The sequence below is a fragment of the Pinus tabuliformis genome, chromosome 1_1 (assembly GCF_031772625.1).
Source record: "Pinus tabuliformis cultivar Carrire ecotype Pingquan chromosome 1_1, CPIR1, whole genome shotgun sequence".
NCBI lineage: Eukaryota > Viridiplantae > Streptophyta > Pinopsida > Pinales > Pinaceae > Pinus > Pinus tabuliformis.
In genome coordinates, this window is record NC_142297.1 from 744817149 (window position 1) to 744825619 (window position 8471).

Sequence of the window (8471 nt, forward strand, 5' to 3'; positions counted from 1 at the left end):
TTAATATCATCGCCTTCCCATGTGCCTGTGAAGTGTATAGTTGTGGATACGGATTGCCACAGGTTCATCAATGCTGTGCAATTCAGGAACAGGTGGAGACTCGATTCAGTTGTGCTTTTGCATAGAGTGCACCAGGTAGGCCCGTATATAGCTCTGTGCATAAGATATTCACCAGTGGGGACTATACCTTTTAGAATACACCAAAAAAAGAGTTTTGTCTGGGGAGGCACAGTGAGCTTCCATATTGCCTTCCACCAAAATGAGATCAGATCCGGTACCTTATGTGAGATCAACATTAAATAGCTCGTCTTTGGTGTATACATTCCATTCTCAGATTGATGCCAAATAAGCTGATCCGGCCCCTGTTTAATTCTGATGTGAGATTCTGTCAACGCATTAATATAATCAGTCCATTCCTGGTGCCAGTGGGGTGGAAGATTGATCTATCGTGTGGATTTCCAGCGCTGTTCTAAAATGGATGAATTTTGAGGATCTGCGATGTCAGCTATTACTTTGATCTCGTGTGTATTTAGGTGCTGTATGAGAGCCTCGGATAATAGATGTCTGCCTCCGCACCCATTCCATGGGTCTGTACCGATACGAGCCATAGATCCATCGTTTATTTTCCAAACCAGGTTGTCCCTGATGAGGGGCATGGATTTTAGAAGTGCTTTCCATAAAGATGAGATGCCGGATTTATGCCAATTTGGAAGTCGGATCCATTCCATTATGTGCATAGGTCAAATGTTCTTGTGATATGTAATGCTAGTCTAGAGATTATGACCTGTGAGTAACGTCCACCCCATTTTTTAAGCAAGAGCCTGTGCAAATGTGGGCAGGTCCTTTAATCCCTAGCCTCCCCATTTTTTGGGCAGTGCTATCTTCTTCCATCCCACCCATGCAAATATTCATTTGTCCTGGTTCCCATTCCAAAGATATCTGTTGCATAATTGGTGTAATCTTGCCAAGATGTTCCTTGGAATCCAAGCAAGAGCCATCCAAAAGACCGGTGTAGCCTCCAGAACAGATTTAACCAATACAAGTCTACCTGCTCTGGATAGATATCGGTGACTCCATATGTTAAGGCACTTTTCCAGTTTTGTGACAAGCCAGACCCAGTCAGCTATCTTTTGGCTGATAGGCTTGATCCAGAAACCTAAATATTTGAGACCACGATCTAAGGGACTAATGCAGAATGGAAACAGTTTCTGAGCAAATTGTGACTCATGGATAGAGGTTCTGGTGAGGATGATTGATGATTTTGAATGGTTTGCAAGCATCCCAGTGACAGATGAAAAAAGGGTGAGGATTTTCGAAAAGGTACGAAAGTCCCTGATGCTGCCATCAAGGAAAATCATGACATCATCAACAAAAAGAAGATGGGTGAGAAAGCAGTCATCAGATATTTTGAGTCCACTAAATTCCCAATTTCTCTTAGCTGAAGCAATCAATCGACTCAAACCGTCCATGACAATCAAGAATAGTAGGGGAGACAGAGGACAACCCTGTTTGAGACCGCATTCAGAATGGAAAAACTGAGATGCCAACCCATTTATCAGAACACTGAAGGTGGGGGTGGTGATATAAGTCATGATCCAGGTAATGAAATTGATGGGGAAGCCCAGGTGGATGAGGAGCATCTTGATGTAGAGCCAGCTGACACGGTCAAATGCCTTTGCCAAGTCAATCTTTAGGATAATGGCTTTATGGTTCCTGGTCCAAATGGTATGAAAGGCTTCTTGTGCCAATCCAATGGCTTCATGAATTTGACGATGTTCAAGGAAAGCAAATTGTTGAGGGGCAATATTACAGGACAGAATAGGTCGGAGGCGATTAGCGATGATCTTGGAGATGATCTTGTAGAGCACATTACACAGAGAGATGGGGCGGTAATCATCGAAGGAGGAAGGGGAGTCCGATTTGGGAATAGGGGCTATGAATGTCGAATTGATGGCATTGTAAAGTGACCCAGATACCCTACATTCCTCCACAACCCTTAGTAAGTCATGGCTGAGAAGTTCATAGAAAGCAATGTAGAACTCAATGGTCCAACTATCCGGGCCCGGGCTTTTCTCCTTTTTGAACCATTTTAGAGTGCCCTCTTGTAGAGCACATTACACAGAGAGATGGGGCGGTAATCATCGAAGGAGGAAGGGGAGTCCGATTTGGGAATAAGGGCTATGAATGTCGAATTGATGGCATTGTAAAGTGACCCAGATACCCTGCATTCCTCCACAACCCTTAGTAAGCCATGGCTGAGAAGTTCATAGAAAGCAATGTAGAACTCAATGGTCCAACTATCCGGGCCCGGGCTTTTCTCCTTTTTGAACCATTTAATTAGAGTGCCCTCAAGTTCCCCAGGTGTCATTGGATCATATAGTGCCTCCGACTCATCCTCATTTATAAACCTGGGGAAGTGTCCGGAAATGTTGATAATATCAGCAATAGTCGAGCCAGGAGGTTGTTTGTAGAGATTCCTGAAATGGGAGGATCCGAAGTGTGAGAGATTATTGAAGGAGTTTTCTACTCCACCCTCTGGCATTGGGATATTCCAGATTGTATTTTTGACCTTTCTGCCTTTTGCATAATTATGGAAGAACCGAGTGTTGTCATCCCCTGCTTTTAACCAAGTGGCTCTGCTACGAAGACGGATGGATTCCTCTTGATCTTTTAATATTTTTGACTTTTGGTTTTCTAGATCCACCAGGTGGAATTTGTCCTCTACTGTGGAAAACCCCAATCCTCGTTCATCCAATAATGTGGAGAGTTTAGATTCTATGAGCAGAAGGGCTGAGTTTTCCTTTTGGTATTTTTTTCTGGCCCATTTAATAGAGAGGTGCTTGAGCTGTGATAGGTTAGAGTAGAAACCTTTTGCCAAGGAGTCTGACCTATCAATCGATTTTTGAGTCCAAAATTCCTTAACCATATTGATATATGAAGGATCCTGTAGTCAACCGTGATTGAACTTGAATGGGGCTTTTGCCTTTTTATGAGGACCCAAAATCTCCAGGTATATTGGGCAGTGATCCGAAATACCTCCAGTACCCACCCATTGTTTGTAGAAGTGTAGGTGTTGAATAAGGGATCCTTTCAGAATAAATCTATCTAATCTGCGGGCGAGCATTGCCTCTCCAATTATTCTGTTCCTCCAGGTAGGAAGTGGTTTGTGCATAGGGACATCAATCAGGTTATGTCGCTCCAGAAGGTTTGTCATATAACTTGTGATCGAGTCTGCTTGAGCCATGGATCCCCAAAATTCACCATATCCCAAGGAGAAGTTTAAATCACCCCCAATAATGATGTTGTCAGCAGAGAAGATAGATACGCCCAGCAAATGATTCCAGAAATTCTCCCTTTGTTGACAGGGGCCGTATATGTTAATAACCCTAAGGCTGGTCCCTAGGTCCGCCGAGAAGAGGTCTATGCCCATAAACCCCTGACCTCCCCAGGAAGCTTGTGTTTTGATGGTTGATGGATTGTATCCAATCGCGAGGCACCTTGATCTTCCAGTAGAGTCCATAGCCAAAAACTGCCATCCCGGGATAATGGAGGATAAGGAATCGGTAATAGGGTCAGCTGGGCCGAGGGTTTCTTGGAGGAGAAAGATGTCAATAGGTACAGATTCTAGAAGTCTACGCAGTGCTAGCTTCTTGGAGGCACTAGCCAAGCCTCTGTAGTTAAAAGAAAGGCACTTCACGAAGGGAGATTTCCAGGGGTGTTCGCTGCTCTAAGAACTCCATCAATTGTAGATTGGCGCCCAGAGGCCACCTCCGCTCCAGCACGCCTGATAGCTTTAGACAAATATGATTTTCTCCCCCGGGAAGTCAAGGGAGTCGACCTGGATGATACAAGACCCAAACCAGCAATTTTAAGATGTGATCCATGGGAATGAGTGCGAGGGTGAAGATTATAATGGTGTTTTGACCCCCGAGATGAGGATGGTGAAGAGGATGGCGAGGGGAGAGAAAGCAAAGAGGGTGCCGATGCAGTATAGATCGGAGATGAGGGTAAAGTGCAATATGCAACAAACATGGATGGAATATGCAATGTGGAGCAAGGAGAAATACAAGATAAGGGAGGAGAGAGAGATGTACCCGAAGGAGTGGCAGTTGCTACAGTAGCTCGAGATCTGGTGACCGGCGGCGAGAGAGTGCTGCGGGCGACCCCAGGTACATTTTGTGGGTTTCTGATGGGAAGTCTTGGCATCAGAGTACGCAGTGTGGCCGGCGAGATAGTCCTCGAGGGAACATTAGATGGCGCAGGGGTTTCTTCCTGTTTCTTGTTGAGTGGGCAATCCTTGAATATATGCCCCACCTTGTGGCAGCAGCGGCATCTAAAAGGAACCCCTTCGTAATCCAATATCTGAACCCTTGTATATTTCCCCCAGTGCAGGGTAATCTTCTCCTCCAATCCTTTGTGGGTATCCAAGTATACCAAGATGCGTGCAAGAGTTCTGTTCCTTGACTCTACGAAGGTTCGATCATGATCAAGATATGATCCCAGTGCATTCCCAATGCGCATGAAGACCTCCTCACTCCAGTACTGTAGAGGGAGCCCCGACAGACGAACCCACAGTGGACCAGCTCCAATTTGTTCTCTCTCCGGATCAAAGAGAGGGCTCCATCTCTTTAATAGTATTGGCGCCATCTCAATGTGCCAATATCTAGCCAGCACCAAGTCTGTATAGTTCTCCTTTGCAAAATGAAGGGCAAACTAGCCTCTAGCTAGGTAGAACTTGCACCTCAGGTAATTCCTTGAGGACCCCTCCCCAAATTCCTTTACCCATAGGGTGAGTTGGGTCGCCGAATACACCCTCCCATGGACATGCCCAACAAGTATGGTATTCGCCATGATAGCTGCTTCCGCGATAGCAGAGGTATCTCCAAAACGAATCAAGATGTCCCTTGTAGTCGCTTTAACACACTTGGTTATTTTCTTCCCAGTACGCGGTGCAGATGGGTGATCCACTAATGGATCCGGGGAGTCTTCCAAATGAATTGATTTTGATGATCTAACCCTAACAGCTGGAGCCTCAAAATAGCCCGAGGGCGAATGAAGGGAGACAGAGGGGGTTGCGGTTGTCGAAATATGAGGACCCGAAGATGTCGCGGCGAAAAAGGTTGTATGGGACGGATGCGGATCAAATGAGGGCGACGGAGGGATGATAGTCGATAGAAAGCGAGGGGTCCTATGGGACAGAGGGGGAAGGTCCAAGGTGGGAGAACCCCGGGGAGAATTTCCAACAGAATTCTGAGCATAGCTATGATCCGACAGGGTTACCACCAGAGAAGGTATGTGCGGCAATGGGATCGATGGTCGGATAGAATCGGCTTCTGCAGCAGGGCACCCAAATATCACCTATTCAAGATGCGGGTCTTCTGAATAATCAATAGCCTCCTCCATTTCCATCGCTTCACCCATTTTAGCTGAAGTCATCCTGAAACGACAGATGGACTTGAAAACCCGAGCCGGGTAACAGGCAACAACAGGTTCGCGGGCAGAGAGGTAATAGGTTACAGTGAGGGGGCTAACCTAAACCCTTACAATCTATCACAGAGCGCTCCATCCTCACCTTTACTAAACCAAAATTATTTTGCTAGGCCAAAACTATTTTGTTGGGCCAACATTATTTTGCTGGGCCAAATTTATCTTTCTGGACCGAGATTAATTTGATGGGTCAAAATTATCTTGCTGTGCCAAATTTCTCTTGTCGAATTGAAATTCACTTGTTGGGTCAAATTATTTTGCAGTAGTTGAATTTATTGGTGAAGAGATTCTTCCTCGATATTATTAATAAATTTAGCTGAGTTTTCTGTTGTGTTTTTTTTTTTTTAATGAAAATTTTGCGATTTATTAGCTACCCAATTTATGTTGGAATTTACTAAAATTAATTTCGGTAATTTTTTTTGGGAATTATCACAAATCAACATGGGTTGAGACAGTGATATATTACTGGGCCAAATTTTTTTTTTTTTGGAGTTTGTGCTGGGGTTAGTAGGCGGAATTTGCGTAGACGTTGGGGTTGGAAATTTAGCTGGAGTTTGGTTGGGAATTGGATCTATTTATCTAGGTCTATATTTTATAGGATATTTTCAACTATATTCAGAGGTGGATCATTAGCTGAGGTGATTTCCTATTGGACATAGAGCTAGGCAGTCTAGGATTTTCGCACTAAAGTGGGACTTTTCAGATCAGATAGAATTTCCCCAAGATTTTTTTGTTTTTTTTTGGGTTTTATAAGAGGAGTTTGTGGTTAAAATTTCATAATTTTCTGGCCAATATTCAGGATGGAAATCAACATTCCTTCAGAAATGTGTTTTATTAGTAAACTAGGTAATTCACACCACTTGATGGGCTTGATCTTGGCTTGGAGTTAAGCCATATCATTTCTAGGTTTTTATGGTTTTGATGTGAGGAGTTCTAGGTTAAATTTTCAAAATTTTCAGAGTATTTTTAAGGGCAAAAACTTCAGTTCTTCTTCAGTAGCAACAACAATATTTTCAGGGTAGTGCATGCTAATTGTTTGGGCCATTTCTAGCACTTGAGTGTACTTCATTTCACTTGGGTTTTTCATGCATGCAATGTGGCATCTAATTCATTTGAGCATTACAATTCTCTTAATCATTTGTCTCTTGTACTTATTTATGTTGCACGTGTTTCCACTTTGTCTGCAAAGTGTTTGACAAAAGTAATGCTTGCTAACTGCTTATTGAAATTTCTCAAAGAAAGTTTTTAATATTTGCTGAGTTAGTGGGAGAGTATGGTGAGTCTACATGAGGTTTTCATATTATATTTAAACCTCTATGTAATTATTTAGTGCGACTTATGAGGGATCAATATGTCTTGTTGTGAGAGGTCTATATATTGAGTCAACTAGTCACTATTGTGTACACTTTGATGTACTTGTCATCATTAAGCTATGGAGAAGTTCACAGAACTCTTGAATAAATTGAAATTATTGAATAATATAAAAGATTCAATATTGGACTAAAAACCCAAGTAAAACAACAAACCATTCTCAAGAGGGGTTCATGACCTTCTTCAACAAGAGTAGCTCAAGGATGTGCAAAAGGGGCCAGAAATAGGACACAAAATATTTGGACTTGGGACAAATTTAAAACACATGAGGTTCACAAGGAAAGTCCTTTTCAAACTAGATGAACTAGATGCACTCCTTAATGAAGTGAACCAGTTAGAAGGGAAGAAATTGATTTGGGCTCTAAAACCAACTATGCTTACTCTCATACAACACAAGTTCTTGGAGGAACTGTTTGGTCAATTTAGTGTTATATAAATTGCTATTATAAATTGTCAACCCGGGGCTCGTAAGCTGATGAAGTGAAGTGTACAGTATATACTTAAGCAGCCTTTCCTAGTTCTTTTTGTCGTTTTTAGTTTGTGTTTGACTTATCTTCCTAATGTGATGTGATGAAGTTATAAACAAGTGAGTGAATGTGTATGTATGTGACAATTTCTAGATGTTTCTTGAATTTTAAAGAGAAAACTTGAACAATAACTTGGAATGAAATTAAAGCTTCAAATGAAAGTAAAGCATCAAACAAAAGACCAATGGCACTAGTCCAATACCTTTACTGCTGATAAGAATGAAAATGACATCTACATTAACTCAATTGAAAGCAAGAACACTACTCTAACTCCTCTATTGAATCTAAAGCAATGCAAAGATTAAGTGACAAATCACACTACTTAATTCTCCCTTAACGTTCTGCCTTTAGCTAAATTGATCATGTGAAAAAGAGTTAGGAGTGAATTAGCAATATGAGTCCAAAACTAAATCAACCAAGCTGCAATTAAATGATATTTTGGTCCCACGAAAGTTAGTGAATTATGATAAAAAGAACCATCAAGAGATTAGCAACTTGACAAAACATGATAAAGTAAACTAAGCAATGAAACTAATGCAAGTCAAGGTAGAAATCAACAGTTTAGATAAGACAACTTCAAATGCCACTAGTGATAAAAAGAAAGAAAAACACACTATCCCGGGCTCCTAACACACCTGCAAGAACAAACTGATCAGTTCTGAAAAATGCTGGAAATGTAAAGGCATAATTCAAACTGTACAATATTATACATGTCAAAAGAAATGAAAATTGCAGAAATCAAACTGTACATTAGTATACATGTGAAAATGAAAACAAAAAGAAGTGCGGGAAAATGAAATTAAAAACTACTGTACATAGGTTGTGGCAGACGGGGGCCCTCCATCTACTCAACCAGTTAAAAATCAGCTACACGGATAGGAGCAAAACAGTCTTCTTGATATTAAATCAGCATGTCACAAAATACAAAAGTGTAAACGCTGTATAAAACAGTCTTTAAAACAGAGTTTTATAAACAAAATGATTACAGTCAAAAAACTGAACTTGAAGACTAACTACTAAGCGTATGCAAACGCTTTATTTATAGCAGCAGAGACAAACTGTCTTCTGCGTAAACTAAGCTAACAA